Source organism: Hylobates moloch, unplaced genomic scaffold (genome assembly GCF_009828535.3).
Source record: "Hylobates moloch isolate HMO894 unplaced genomic scaffold, HMol_V3 SCAFFOLD_4, whole genome shotgun sequence".
Classification (NCBI taxonomy): Eukaryota; Metazoa; Chordata; class Mammalia; order Primates; family Hylobatidae; genus Hylobates; species Hylobates moloch.
In genome coordinates, this window is record NW_026652279.1 from 117,401,861 (window position 1) to 117,418,386 (window position 16,526).

Consider the following 16,526-nt stretch of genomic DNA (forward strand, 5'->3'; position numbering starts at 1 on the left):
CAAATGTCACTATAGCTCAATTTAATTGCAATTGTAGGAGGTAACTTTTGGCACAACAGCTACTGTATTTTCATAACTATGTTATGTTCCAATATTTTTTAAGTAAAATGTGTTCTTTACTCCTGTGATATAACTGGATTTGTACTGTGATTTTCAATTTGAATATTAAGCTTTATATACCTTTCCTGGTTTGAAGGCAACCTGTACTAATAACTCCTGTTACTATTATTTTAGTTGTCCATTTATTTTTTATTTAATCAACAATCTGAAAAAACATCTAGAACCAGAGAAAGGGAAGTGTAGAAACAACTAAGTGTGTTTCTCAATGAGCCTGGTTGTACCCATGCATAATTCAGAGAGTGGTCCAAATAGAGTTAATACTGATACTGTAAATAATACTGTGAATACAGTTACAATTGTAACTGTATATCAACTGGCATCTTAAGAAAAAAAAAACACATCATTTATTTAAAAAAATTTTTATTCTGTAGCATCAGGCACTCTGCTAAGTAATTTTTATTGTTATCCCACCAAATTTTCACAAAAATAATTTTCATATGAATATAGATATATCTTGACATTTTTTAACTACAATTGAATTAGGTAGAATACAACACACATTTTCAAAATTACTATATTTGTGGCTGTATCTATAACATTTAAAATGAAGTGATTTTATGAATTTTTTACTTATTCAATGGGCAATTTAATAAGTTTCAAGGATTCTAATGTCTCCTATTTATAAATATTACATTAAAATTCTGTTCAGTAAGCTTAGCTCCCCACACTATTATTTAAGACTATATGTTAGTTATTTGATTAATAATATGATATAGATAATAAATTAGATTAAATTATCAATATACTCATCCTTTGGTAATCTTCATATACCATGTTAGTGTTCCAGAATACAATCTGTAGTAGTTTAAACTGGAAAAGGTAGCCTCCAAGAAAATATGGGTTAAAATATTATGTCCTTAAAATATCATGCCACACTGCAGATCATTGACTTGACTCCTTTATCATTTAGTAATTTCCCTCTGCATCCCTCATAATTTTTTTTGTTCTGAGGTTTACTCTATCTGAAATTAATATAGCAATTTTAGACTTGTATTATCATTACCATGGTATATCATGGTATACCAATACAACAGCACAAAAAATTGTAGGTATGTCTTTAATGAAATAGGTAAAGAATATATATGTAGAATATTTTAGAACCATAAAATAAACCAAAAAGCATCTAAATAGATATTAATTCTTATGTTTATAGATAAAACTGTTAACTATAAGAAAATCATTATTTTTGATTTTTTTGTTTTTATTTACAAAGTTCAGTGAACAATATGGCATCACAACTTAGAAATACTTTAATCTCACTATTATTTAACATTTAAAAATCTAATTTTTGATATTCAACAACAAAATTATAAAAATAATTTTACATTTATAAAATGAATCATTATTTCACAACAGGTTATTCATTCATATTACCTGAAAACAGTTGTATGCTACATAAAAGGAATAAATTTCCTTATCAATATTTTGAAAATATGTCAAAAAATTAGTTCTTTTTTGTCCAGCATTTTTGACAGTTCAGTATACAAAATATTATATTACAAATTTTCTAATTATAGTTATTGAAGCCAAATCATTACAAAAAATTTCTAAAACATAGCTGTTTGCTAAACATATATGGATAAATTAGAGGTTTCATTAAGAATCAACTTTATGTTTTGTAATTTAAAGTTATTTGCTATGTTCTGAATGTTTGTGTTTTTTTAAATTTCATATGTTGAAATCTATTCCTCGGGGTGATGCTATTAGGAGGTCTTTGGAAGGTGATTAGGGGCCTTTGGGAAGTGATTAAGTCATGAGGATTAGTGTCTTCATAATAGACACCCCAGCAAAGCTGCCTTGTTTCTTGCATGTATCAGGGCAAAGCTAGAAAATGGCAGGTATGAGTTGGAGATCAAATTTGCCAATTCCTCTAATTCCTTGATCTTGGACTTCCCAGCTTTGACAACAATAAGAAATAAATTTTGGTTGTTTATAAGCTTCCCAAGTTATGGTATTTTGTTATAGCAGTCTGCATGGAACAAGATGACATTTTTTATATCTTCTAAGAGAAAGCCCGGCAAACTTAACAAAAACCTGCAAAAGGATATTTGTATGTATATAAATAAAAAAAATTATTATTCGTGAAGCAGACACTACAGTAAGTTTTCAAAAAATAAGATTTAACCCCCATCAAACAATGATATCTTTTACGGTTTCACAAGGGTAGCAGGTCTCGGAGAAATTTTACTGGTTTTGTTAAACCAATTATAGCTTTTAAGTAACCATTTTTCTACGTTGAGTTTAATTTTACCTCAGCAGCCAATAAGTTAACATTAATATAATCTTTTTACTTGTAGGGTAAGTGGGATTTATGACATCATAATCTTAGTATTGCTTAAAGACCTTGAGAAAGATTATTTAATTCAATCTTTTACAGCTTGGAATAGTTTTTCTAAAATATATCATTGATATTAATAATTACACAGCCAGTTTTCCCTCTTATCAAGCAGAGAGGAACCACTGACTCATGAGGCAGCCCATGATTAATTTGTTTTAAAATAAGCTCTAGCTTTGAGATGGTATCAAGTAGTTTAAGGCTTCAATGAAGTATATTCCTCAGTCTGGAATTAGACAATGGTACATCCCTCAGCTGCTAGATTTCAAAATGTCTTCTAAGTCAATTATTTGAATCTGTTTTTGTTTTCATCAAATCTACTTGGTGAATATTTTATTTTCTTTAATTTTTTTAGAAGAAAGTCTAGTTAAAACTACAAAAGTTGTTTCTTATTAAAACTGCAACAATTTTATACTCATTGCTTACATGTCAATATATTATAGGCAACATAATAGATAATATCCAATAACCACTCAATTGCATATATTTAAAAAACACATTGTGAGTAAGAAGTTTGCATTTTTTATTCCACAAAAAAAAATGTATAATCAGTAAAGCCAACCGGACCTAGATTTACATTTATGAACTTCGGTTATGTTCTTAAACCCTCATATTAAGTTTATTTTATTTATAAAAGAGAGATAATACTCTCTCTCCTAAAGTGTTGTTGTAAGGACTAAATAAGGCACATTGGTGGTAGATAGCTAATTTGTCCCCAGGATCAGCTTTCTTGGAGTGTCATGGCTTTGGCTGACACAGAAATTGCACCTATAGATGATTCTCCTGGCCGCCCTGGGACCCAGCTGCAGGCATGTGCTGATTTCTAGTCAAAGGAGAATTATTTCTAGATTGTTTCAGGAGAAAGAAATAAATGTCTGTCTAATTGGAGTCAATCTTTTAGACTCTTTGTTACTGTTTAGCCTGTATCTTAACTAACATGTCTTAGCTTAACATAAATCTTCAAAGACAGTCACATTTCAAAAAATATCCATTCTTTCTTGGAATGGCTTTTTATAATTTCCTAAACTTAGGATAGGCATATTTAACTGTAGACCAAAGAGATGCTTCTTTGCCACAGAGCACCCATAGGAGATTCTTCAAAAAGGTATACCTTATTCTACAGCAATTGCTTTATTTTTCTAATCAACAAGTTCTTAATTTATTTTTAAAAAAACCTTCAGTTTATATTAAACTGAGATTTCTGATCCACTATTCGAGGTTTAAAAAGTACATTTTGTTCTGCATCACATCACAATAAAGCAATTACTTATGCATTTCAATCAATATTAAGGAAACAAATCAAAGGTGTTATTAGGCTTAACAGATTCAGGCAGAATGCAAGGGCAGATGGAACAAATACACTATATAAACATATTCAAACTCAAATATACATTGGTTTCATGTGAAAGTTTCACACAGTAGCGACAACAAGCAGAATGAACATAGGATACTGTCTTATAACAGTTCCATGAAGAAGCCTTGGATCAGAGTTTGCCAAAAGTATTATCATGAGATGTTTCAAGACAAACAGCTTTTCACATTTATGCAGTGCTATTCAGAAATAAACACATTTTCACAATTGTTTTTGTTTGAAGAAAGGCTGGTGAAATGACTGAAGCTTGATTTGTAGCTGTTCTGTAATCTTCTTGTGCAGAGCCTTGTGGTGGGGAAGGGAGTGGGGTTTCAGGAGTTCAAATGTGGTCTGTATCAGAACCAGTATGTACATGGGACCTAAAAGTACAGTTTGTCCAGTTAATGGATCTTGAGATAAATGTGGATGTATTGGATGATGGAGATGACTACTATCATTGGAAGCCCCATTTAACATTTCCTGAAGTAGGTGGCTAATTTAAGTCATCGGCAAAAGTTTTTTAAACGAACTGTATTTGCTCAATCATTTGCCAAATGATGCGCAGCAATGTGGGCAGCAGCAGAAGCAACTCTCCAAACCTCCCCCAGGGAGCCACACTGCGTGTGGATCGTTGATGGAGTTCTCCAAACCCATCAGCCCTTGGAATTGCATGTTCTTAATGTTTATTGGATCTACGTAGCCCATTTAAGTGTAGTCCTTTCACATCTGAGCCAAAAAATACAATTGCCTTTTGGCTTTCTTGAAATGGTTGAACCAGCTCATCTAGAACCCGACTGATTACACAGCTAATCTCAAATTCACAGCTGTTGCAATGAATAATGTAGTTGTTTCCCAAAAGCAAAATATCTTTATATATCGTGGATCTCTTTATAGCTCCAGGCAGTTAAGTGTTCCCCTGCATGAGATCTCAACAGTGCCACCTTATCATCCAATGGTAACTGACAGAAGGCAGGAATATATTTAGCCCATTCCACCAAGACTAAGAGCAGCTGTTTCAGAAATTCACAGACATGACCAACACTTTCATTTTTTTTTTTTTTTAAACATGTATATCGGTACTTGCCCCAAGGCTTGAGACTGAGGTCTGGCAAGACAGAACTTCAGCTTGTGCCAGTGTGTTAATGGAGGGGATATTGCTGCCATCACATGCGCTTCTTCTGGTGCTTGTTCTATTGCATTCGTTATGCACAACTTCTTTTTTCATTCATGCTCTAAAACACTTTCTTAATCGACAGTATCTACATTGATTCTTTTTGGCCTTGTCAACAAAACATTACCGACAGAACCTGCAAGAATAAACATGACTCTTGCATATGCTGCATCTGAAGAAGCCCTTGCACCCACCACAGCTCGATGCCCCACAGTGTTTTCCTGTTGCCTCGACCCGCATACAGCACAAAGACAGATGAGACTGTTGTCTGGGTATTCATATTTGTCCTTTCTGGGGCAGAAGTGCTTGTGCAGAGCCACTCCCGGAGCTCTGGAGCTGCAGTCACTGCCCTGCAGCCGCCTCATCTCCCTGCAGCAGGTCTTTTCCATCCACCTCAACAGCGGTATCTGGCACCACAATTTTTACAATTATTTTTCAATTGATTTACAGATTTAATATAATTCCAGTTCCAGTAGAAATCCAAGTGAGTTATCCTGTGCATATTGACAAACTGGTTCAAATATTTACATGAAAAGACAGGAGCCCCAGAATAATCCACAATAAACCAAAAAAAAAAAAAAAGCAAAGCTGTAGAACTGACACTACCTGATTTCTAGAATTACTGTAAATCTATTGTATTCGAGATACTATGGTTTTGATGCAAGGAATAGACACATAGATTAATGGAAGCAAGCCCTTAACTAGAATCACACAAATGTAGTGAACTGATCATTGGCAAAGAAGCAAGGGCAATCCAATGGAGAAATGAATGTCATTTTACCAAATGGTCAGGAAAAATCAGACATCACCTGCCAAAAAGTAAACCTAGGGATAGATGAAAGATCTCATACCTTTCAGAAACAATAGTCCAAAGTACATCATAGAACTAATTGTAAAACACAACACTATAAAGCTCCCAGAAGAAAACTTAGGCAAAAATATGTAATTTTTGTTTAGCTGATGTGATGTTAAATACAAAACTGAAGTCACAGTCTATGAAAGAAAAAGAGATGATGTGAAGAGTTATTGAAGTTGAAATATTCTGCTCTGTGATAGACACTGTAATGACAATTAATAGGCTAGTCACACCCTGGTAGAAAAAAATTGCAAACACATATAAAGGATTTGTATAAAAATATACAAAATGCTTTTATAACTCAATAATAAAAATAAATAATCCAATTGAGAAATAGACAAAACATCTAATTAGACACTTCACAAATTAATATATACAGATGGCAAACAGGTATATGAAACTACTACACATCACGTGCCATGATGGAATTGCATATTAAAACTGCGATAATAAGATAGCACTACATATCTATTATGATGGCTGTAACCCAAAAATCTGACAATACCAAATTCTGGGAATAAATCAAAGCAATAGGAAATCTCTTTCATTACTGATAAGAATGCAAATGGTACAGTCATCTTGGAAGACAATTTGGCAGTTTCTTACAAAGCTAAATATAGTCTTACCATAAGATCCTGTAATTGTGCTCATAGATATTAGACAAATTAACTTCAAAACTTATGTTCAAACAAAAACCTGCACATAAATGCTTATAGAAGCTTTATTCATAATCCCAAAAAACTGCAAGTAAGTAAAGTCTACAATAGGTGAACAAATAATCAGACTCCAGAATATCCATTCAATGAAATGTCATTCAGTGATCAAAATAAGTAATTGACATTTCCTTTCTATTTTTTATGGCTTGATAAATATAAAGGAAATGAAAATGTACATTGCTAAGTGTATTAGTCTGTTTTCACACTGCTGATAAAGACACAACCAAGACTGGGTAATTTATAAAGAAAAAAAGGTTTCATGGACTCCACAGTTCCACGTGGCTGAGGAAGGCACACAATCATGGCAGAAGGCAAAAGGCATATCTTATGTGGCAGCAAGATAAGAGAGAATGAGAGACCCAAGCAAAAGGGGAACCCCCATAGAAAACATCAGATCTCATAAGACTTATCACTACCATGAGAACAGTATGTGGGAAACCACCCCCATGATGCAATTATCTCCCACTGAGTCCCTCCCACAACACGTGAGATTTATGGGAGCTACCATTCAAGATGAGATTTGGGTAGGGACAGAGCCAAACCATATCATTTTGCCCCTGACTCCTCCCAAATCTCATGTCCTCACATTTTGAAATCAATCATGCCTTCCTAACAGTCCCCCAAAGTCTTAATTCATTTCATCATAAACTCCAAAGTCCACAATCCAAAGTCTCGTCTGAGACAAGGCAATTCCATTCCACCTATGACCCTGTGAAATCAAAAGCAAGTTAGTTACTTCCAAGATACAATGAGGTACAGGCATTGGTTGGATAAATACACCCATTCCAAATAGGAGAAATTGGCCAAAATGAAGGGACTAAAAGCCCCATGCACGTCTGAAATCCAATGGGGCAGTAAAATGTTAATGCTCCAAAATGATCTCCTTTGACTCTGTGTGTCACATCCAGGCAAGATGTGGGTTCCCATGGTCTTGGGCAGCTGTGCCTCTGTGGCTTTGCAGGCTCCCCTCCTGGCTCCTTTCAGGCTTGCATTGCCTGTGGCTTTTCCAGGCACACAGTGCAAGTTATAGGTGGATTTACCATTCTGGGGTCTGGAAGATGGGGCCTTCTTCTCACAGCTCCACTAGGCAGTGCCCCAATGGGGACTCTGTGTGGGGGCTTCAACCTTACATTTCCCTTCAGCACTGCCCTAGCAGAGGTTCTCCGTGATGGTCCTGTCCCTGCAGCAAAATTTTGCCTGGACATCCAGGCTTTTCCATACATCTTCTGAAATCTAGGTGGAGGTTCCCAAAACTCAGTTCTTGACTGCTGTGCATAGAAGCTACTAAGGCTTGAGGATTGCACCCTCTGAAGCCATGGTCCAAGCTGTACCTTACCTCTTTTAGCCATGGCTGAAGCAGCTGCGATACAGAGCACCAAGCAGCCACTGCACAGAGCAGTGGGGCTCTGGGCCCAGCCCATGAAGCCATTTTTTTCTCCTAGGCCTCCAGGTCTGTCATGGGAGGAGCTGCCAGAAAAGTCTTTGACATACTCTGCAGACATTTTCCCCATTGTATTGGTGATTAACATTTGGCTCCTTGTTGCTCATGCAAATTTCTGCAGCCAGCTTGAATTTCTCCTTAGAAAATGGTTTTTTTCTTTTCTATTGTATTGTCAGGCTGAAAATTTTCTAAACTTTTATGCTCCATTTCCCTTTTAAAACTGAATGTTTTTAGCAACACTCAACTCACCTCTTCAATGCTTTGGTGGTTAGAAATTTCTTCCATCATATGCCCTAAATCATCTCCTTCAAGTTTAAAGTTTCACAAATCTCTGAGGCAGGGGCAAAATGCTGCCATTCTCTTTGCTAAAACATAGCAAGAGTCAACTTTACTTCAATCTGCAACAAGTTCCTCATCTCCATCTGAAATCACCTCAGCCTGGATTTCATTGTCCATATCATTATCGGCATTTTGGTCAAAGCAATTTCATAAGTCTCTAGGAAGTTCCAAACTTTTCCACATTATCCTGTTATCTTCAGATCCCTCCAAACTGTTCCTACCTCTGCCTCTTACCCAGTCCCAAAGTCACTTTCACATTTTTGGGTATCTTTACAGTAGCACCCCACTCCTGATACCAATTTACTGTATAAGTGTATGTTTTCACACTGATGATAACGTTATACGTGAAACTGGGTAATTTATAAAAGACGTTTAATGGACACACAGTTCCACGTGGCTGGGGAGGCCTCACAATCATGGTGGAAGGTGAAAGTCACATCTTACCTGGCAGCAGACAAGAGAGAATGAGAGAGCCAAGCAAAAGGCGAAATCTCTTATAAAAACATCAGATCTCATGAGACTTCTTTACTGCCACGAGAAGAGTATGGGGGAAACCATCACCAAGATTTAATTATCTCCCACTGGGTCTCTCCCACAACATGTGGGAATTATGGGAGCTACAATTCAAGATGAGATTTGGATGGGGACACAGTCAAACCATATCACTAAAGGACAGAAGCTAGTCTGAAAATCTTGCATACTTTTTGATTTCAATTACATGATATTGTGGAAAAAGCAAATCTATATACAGGTAAAAGATTGGTAGTTATCAGGGATTATGAGGATGAGAGTAGGATTGATTAAGAGGTATAAGGATTTTTAAGGCAGTAAAAATAGTGTATATGGTCCTATAATTGTGGATACCTGGCACTGTGTATTTGACAATAGCCCTAAAACTTTACATCACAGAAAATAAACAATAATGTGTGCAAATTTTAAAAAAATCATTTAGGAGACCTAGAGATCCAAAGAAGGAATGCAGACTGTAAAAACAGAATCTAACTGTATTGCAAATGTATGAAAAAACCTTAGTGATGGAGTGGGAGAAAAAGCTGCTGACCTAAGTAACTTGAAAATGAGTGAGGCCTATAAGATAAAATACAAAAGGAACTGCACATAAACACTGTACTGTAGTTGATAAAATTGTTTCCTATGGGAGTGTGGGTAAACAATTCTGATATATATCAGAATTATATATATAGACATGAGTATATACATGTGTTAGCTTATACACAGATGTGTATAAGCTATTTTCTTGCTGTGATAGCTGAGAATGAATAAGAGAAATCAGCAGAAGTGGCTCTTAGTTCTTGGTTTTGACTACCATTCTTCATTAAAAGGAACCAGTGCTGCTTGGCAAAATTGCTGATTCTGGACCCAGGGCAGGATTTATACAAGATGAGCCTGGACTGAATGGAAAGCCAAAGAAAATGTGCATAATCAAATGTGTAATGGGTGAGGAGAATAAAACATCAAATCTTTAAAAATTTTCAGAAGTTGATTAACCACTGAAAGCAAATATGATTGCTTTCAGCCCTGTACACTTCCTAATGATTAAAACACACACACAATCAAACACAAAAGCAAAAACAAGTGTGTGCTTACTATAAATAGAAAGTAAATTAATTTCCAAGTAATGGAGAACAATTGAATTTGAAAATGTGATGCCTGGTCATTTTTGTAATAATTCTGTAATAAACGTATTTCTGGAGCACTCACTAATCTATTTAATCCATATTATGGAGAAAGAATAAATAATCATGGACACACTATTTTTGATCTTATGAAGCAATGAACAAATGCATGCAAAGGCCATTACTAATGACACCACCTAAACCGTAGGCACTTTACTAAAACTACAGCAATCACATTTCCTATTTAAGTTTATAGTATTCTAGCTGCAAATAAGTGAAAAGCCTCTAAATGATATAAGCCCAAAAGTCTCTATCGTTACAGATATAATTAAATGTTAAAAAGGCACGAGAATAGATGAAATTTTTTCATCTTCAATCATTCAAACTAAAGGAGAAGATTCCTTATTTCATAAATATCCTCATCCAGTTAACTGGTGTAATGCTGTGAAATGTAAGTACAGAAGACCCCTTCAGCACGTTTTTGCTTTCCTCAGTTTCAGTCACCCACAGTCAAATATGGTGTGAAAATATTAAATGGAAAATTCCAGAAGTAAACTGTATAAGTTTTAAATTGGGCACCATTCTGAGTAGCATGATGAAATCTCATACCCTGGGATGTGAATCCTTCCTTTGTCCAATGCATCCATGGTATATATGCTACCTGCCCATGAGTCACTTAGCCATCTCGATTATCAGATCAACTGTGGCAGTATCACAGTGCTTGCATTCAAGTAGTTCCATTTTACTTCACAATAGCTCCAAAGTGCAAGAACAATGATACCAGAAATTTGGCTATGCCAAAGAGAGGCCATAAGGTGCTTAAAGTACATAAAGTTGAAAGTGAAAGTTCTCAACTTAATAAAAAAAGAAAAAAGGTTGTACTTTTTGCTAAGATGTAGGGTAAAAATAAATATTCTATTTGTAAAATTGAGAAGGAGGAAAAAATTATGTTGGTTTTGCTGTCACACCTCAAACTGCAAAAGTTACAGCCACAATGTGTGACAAGTGCTTAGTTAAGAAGGAAAAGGCAGTAAATTTGGGAATGGAAGATATGAACAGAAAAGTGTTCTGATTGATGGCAATCAGGTTCTTTACCATCTGTGGTTTCATGCATCCAATGGGGGTCTTAGAACATTTATTTCAAGGACAAGAGCTATTCTAAGGAACAAAGATCTGATAGAAGATAAAACGTTATTCTATAAAATGGAAATTTCTCTCATGAATTACCTAAAACTAAAAGCCCCAAACACAATGCTATTAATTTTATGATGGGTTTGCTCGCTGGGGGTAATTAACTGGTATTAAATATGTATTTTATTTTCTCTTATTCATTCTAATGAAAAATTTTACATATTTTCATGAGCAAATTTTCACATTTTGGTTGTTCACTTTTAATAAGAAACTAATTTGAACATGTTCAATAATTTTATAATTTTATTTTTCTTTTTAATTCACCAAATATGAAAAATATGATAGACATTTCATACTCTATATACATACAGAATAATTTGAATATTTGATAGGATAAATCTATTAAGATACAGTATATATAATAATAATTCTAGATAACAAAGAAGAAAAATCCTTAGCTGACAGACAATTTTGAGCAGAAGTTCCAGTACTGAGATATACAAAAAGAAAGGTGAACACAGGAAAAAGGGAAGAAAGAATTAGTTAAAGATAGAGAGAAAGAAGGAGACTGTGGAGAGTTGTGGCAATATAAACTCCCCAGACAGAAATCCACATTTTAGTATAAACTTTAAAAATTCATCAGGATATCTATTATCTATTTATAGGAAACAAACAACAATGCCAACAACAAATGCACACGTTATCAATAAGTTAATCTAAGTTTTTGATTTCAGCTTTTTATTAAAAAATAAAATAAACTGAAAATATATACTAAAGTACAACCAATGTTTCCTCTCTAAAAACATGAAGAAAAAATTGTTATCCCTTTATCAGATGAAAAAGTTTTAAAACCTGGCAATTATGATCTTAATTAATACAAGTGATGAATGAAAGACTTCAGTTAGCAATAAACAGTAGAAGTGAGAGGTGGTCATTTATAATACTAGACACTCCAACATCATCTGAGTTATACCAAAGCCATTAAAGTAATTTTATTGAACATGAAATTGCAAGGAAAAAAAAGAAGAGCCAATAATTTGACAACCAACCAACCAAATATAGAGAGTTCATAACAACCAATCAACCAAATATATAGGAAGTCCATAACACTTGCACAGCTCAACTGAGCACTGGAATTCTTTATATTTTTAAGAATTCTTGGATCCAGTTGCAGTGCTGCTAGTGGTTGGAATACCAACTAAAATTTGTAAAAAATAAATTTGTGTGTGTAACAGGCATCTAGGTTTGGATAAGGCTAAAACAATCAGGAAGTTAACATAATAGATGGCATCACTCAAGAGAATTTCTGGTTATTCATGGATTATAAGTGGATATATATATACTCAATTGCTTATTCAAATTTATTACGGAGTGCCTACCATAGAATAATTCTTCTTTCCTACCAGGGCTCATTCATCTAGTCACTGGAACATAGTGCTCTCCCACAATTTGCTTTCGTTTCCAAGCAATGAAATACAATATTACAGTTAAATAAAATTTATCCTTTAAATACAACAAATATTGGTGACATGGATCCAAATTAAAAGCTAGTACCATTATTTGTGTGACATCAGACAATTTAATCTCTGAGTCTTTTAAATCTCCCATTGGGGTGAAGAATTATGTTTAAAATTTACTTATGGGTCTGTCTTCTTATAATAATAAATGAAATTTTACATTATAAAGTACTTTGGAAAACACTAACAAATGATCACAATTACAAGCGAAAATATCATTTGCCTAGATTTCCCAGATGCAAATGGTTTTATAGAGGATAGTGGCAGTCTTAAGATCATTCAAAGAGTAAGTCAATAATTTGAATAAAATTGCAGGGTGTCATATCTTTAACTAAGAGACCTGCAGTTCCACAAATCTTGGTTCATTTAATATATTTAACTGAATGGTAGAATATTTAAAACAAATGTTTAAAAATTTGTAAATACTTTTTAGAAAAAAATACTTAACCTCAATCCTGCACTGGTAGATGTGTTTGGTAGATAAACTAAAAAAGGACTATGCTGTATTTAAAGTTTTATATGTTTTTCTTCAGTTAGTATATCTGAGAAGATTTGGCTTAAGTTCCAAAAAAAACCTTCTAAATTTATTTTTACTGTTGTTTTAAATTTTTTCTTATGTTTGTTCATTTCTTGTGTCTGTCATTTTTAAAATAGCACTAATTAACTCAAGGCTGGAGAGAAAATTGTATTACTAGATCCTGGAAGCTATGACCATAGTATAGATGCTGGAATTATGACAGGGCTGCTCTTCATAAGGTATGGTTTGGTGGAAAGTGGAATTATAAAGAAATAGGGTCACCTTATTCATTTTGTTCTTAAGGTACCACGTCTTGGTCTTGGGATCACTTAGAGATACAAAAAAATTTTAATTTTAATTTCTTTAAAATTGAAAGAAAAAAATGAATACAATATTTGCAAATATATTATAATAAATGCAGTTTGAATTATAATCATTTTTATACCAACATGTTCACTGTAGATGGATGGATGGATAGATAGATACATAGATAGATAGATACATAGATAGATAGATAGATAGATAGATAGATAGATAGATAGATAGATAGATAGATGATAGATAGAGATATATAGAGCTCTCTCTCTCTGTCTTTGACAGAGAGATACCTTTATAGAGAGAGACAACCTTCTGGCCTCCAACAGTCTTCCTGCCTCAGCATCTGGAGTGGATGGGTCCACAGGTGAATGGCACCATGCCCAGCTAATTCTTTATTTTATTTTCTGTAGAGACAGAGTCTTGCTATGTTGCCCACGCTGTCCTTGAACTCCTGGCATAAAGCAATCTTCCTGCCTTGGCCCCCCAAAGTGCTGGAATTATGGGTGTGAGCCAACAAACCTGGCCAGAAAATATAATCGTTATTTATTTATTTATTTTTCTTATGGACAAAGGGGTGCACAGAAGCAAAAGTGCATAGTGCCCTTGAAAATCATTATTCGATACTTTGGAAGAGGTACAGCCTTGCTTAGAAACACCATCCAAAGCAGAATAAGCAAAGAAATATGCCATATTTTTTCTTTTAATATACTCTAATTTTCTGGTAAGATTTCCCTGTGGCTGAATCTAGCTGGAAGCATATTCACAAGAAATCCTGGGAAACGTAATTTGCACTGTTAGCATATTCTGGTACAGTGCCTTAGGGAGGCAAGGAATAGACACTGGGACATTACTAGCTCAATCCACCTATATTGTTATTTATCATTAATATAACAATTTCCCTATATATGCAAATAGAATTATCTTTCATCCTTCCATCTAACATGAAACAACTATTCAACATATAAAGACATTCGTATCTTCTTCAGAAAGAGAAGACACGTTCTCAATCAATTATTAACCATTTCAAAGTTCAGGATCTCCAGATGGTAATCAGGCTTTTCATCAGATAAGAAAATATGCTTCTAATATTTATATAATAAATAATAGAGGTGGATAAGACTTTGGCTGCTGAGTAGGATGGCATGGCAGAACAACCCCAAGAATAACTAGAAAATTAAATAATAAATTAATCTTATTTTAAAGACATTAAAGGCCTCAACATTCAAACCCTGTCACTGAGCGATTTTGTACATGGGCCAAACGATCAAAGGATTGAGGAAGCTGAGCACAAAGGAGGAATAATATCCATAGGATGTGTCATTTTGTCCACTTGACTATTGAAAGTTTCCCTGGTAGTAGATGAGAAGTTACATGAAAAACCGATATCCTCACATCCTGTGCCTATGCTTACGGTTCCATACACTTAACTCTTCCCCAGAGCTCCATGTGACAGATATTTTAATCTTGTTCTTTCCTAATCTCTAATCTAGGAAATGTAGATCTTTATCTCAGGTGGCTTTTTTCTTTACACAAGGAAGATAATCAAATGTGCTTCTTGAAATTTTACCAATATTTCTATTTCTTTCTGAGCTAACCCTGAGTTGGGCTGTAATGCAACACCCATCTGCTTCCAGGTAAAAGAAACATATCGGCCGGGCGCAGTGGCTCACTCCTGTAATCCCAGCACTTTGGGAGGCCGAGGCGGGCGGATCACGAGGTCAGGAGATCGAGACCATCCTGGCTAACACGGTGAAACCCTGTCTCTACAAAAAATTAGCCGGGCGAGGTGGCAGGCGCCTGTAGTCCCAGCTACGCGGGAGGCTGAGGCAGGAGAATGGCGTGAACCCCGGGGGGCGGAGCCTGCAGTGAGCCGAGATCGCGCCACTGCACTCCAGCCTGGGTGAAAGAGTGAGACTCCTTCTCAAAAAAAAAAAAAAGAAACATCAAGTAGAACTATATGTAAATCATATTTTATCTTTATTTTATTGTATTTCTATAGATTTAGGGGGTACAAGTGCAGTTTTGTAACACTCATACAGTGTGTGGTAGTGAAGTCTGGGCTTTTAGAGTAACCATTACCCATATACTTCTCTTTTTCCTTCAACTGGCCATTTGGCCATAGATAGGGTAATCATACATCTGGTTTGTGCATTAAAATTGTTAAAATTTAATGATTTGTAACTTTAAATTATCTTTACACTCTGACATTTGGGTCATCTAAGTCAATGCTTTTTCAAATCTTATAGGTATATTAGTAATGTGATGATTTTATTGAAATACAGATTCTGATTCAGAAATTCTGTGGTGGGGCCTCAAATTCTGCATTTCTAACAACCTTTCAAGAGAGGCTGAGGCTACTGGTCAGTGGCCAAACTCTGAGAAGTGAAGATTTAGAGAAATTTCCATCTCTGGTTTACCAAAATATCACCAATGTAGGGGACTTGTAGGAAGTCCATTTACGAAAATCTTTGCAAACTACATGAGGAGAGAGTCAGAGTGTTGACATGGCCCTGATATAAGACAGACGAGTTACACTGCTACTGATAAACGAACACTACCAGTAATTTTATGGAAACACTGTGGCAGATTAAAAAACAACAACAACAAAAAACAAGAAAACAAACAAAATTTGCTCAAGGAGATGCCAGAAGCTGGGTAGAACAATAATGCACTTTAATGTCTACCAGGTTGGGTTTAAAATAATTCCATAGGCATTCTCTAATATCCACCCTTCTCACTTCAAATTTAGAGTTTTGGCAGAGAATATTGTTTTTGAAGCTAACATTTGGCAATTCCTACAATAGTAACCTAGATTCATAGGTTAGAACCTCTTGCTAAGTTTTTACATCCGTATTTATTTATTGGGACAGGAAACAAGAGCTCTCTAGAGAAGATAACAGAACTTGTGTTTACTTATGGAACATCTTAGCAGTGCCAGCTTCCCACATGCAGATTCCTCATGAGGCAATGTAATGAAGGCCAGACATGCCTGTGTGTGCAGCAGAGTTAGCATTAGAGGGAGGAACACTGAAGTTCAGACCCAGAGTTTACATAGGGCAGCAGCCCATCTGTCCATCATC

General features: G+C 35.0%; 1 pseudogene; it reads right to left on the minus strand.

The window, feature by feature from the left end:
* Positions 1 to 4,028: 4,028 nt before the first annotated feature.
* LOC116467491 (hepatocyte nuclear factor 4-gamma-like) overlaps positions 4,029 to 16,526 on the minus strand; it is a 154,421-nt pseudogene continuing 141,923 nt past the window's right edge.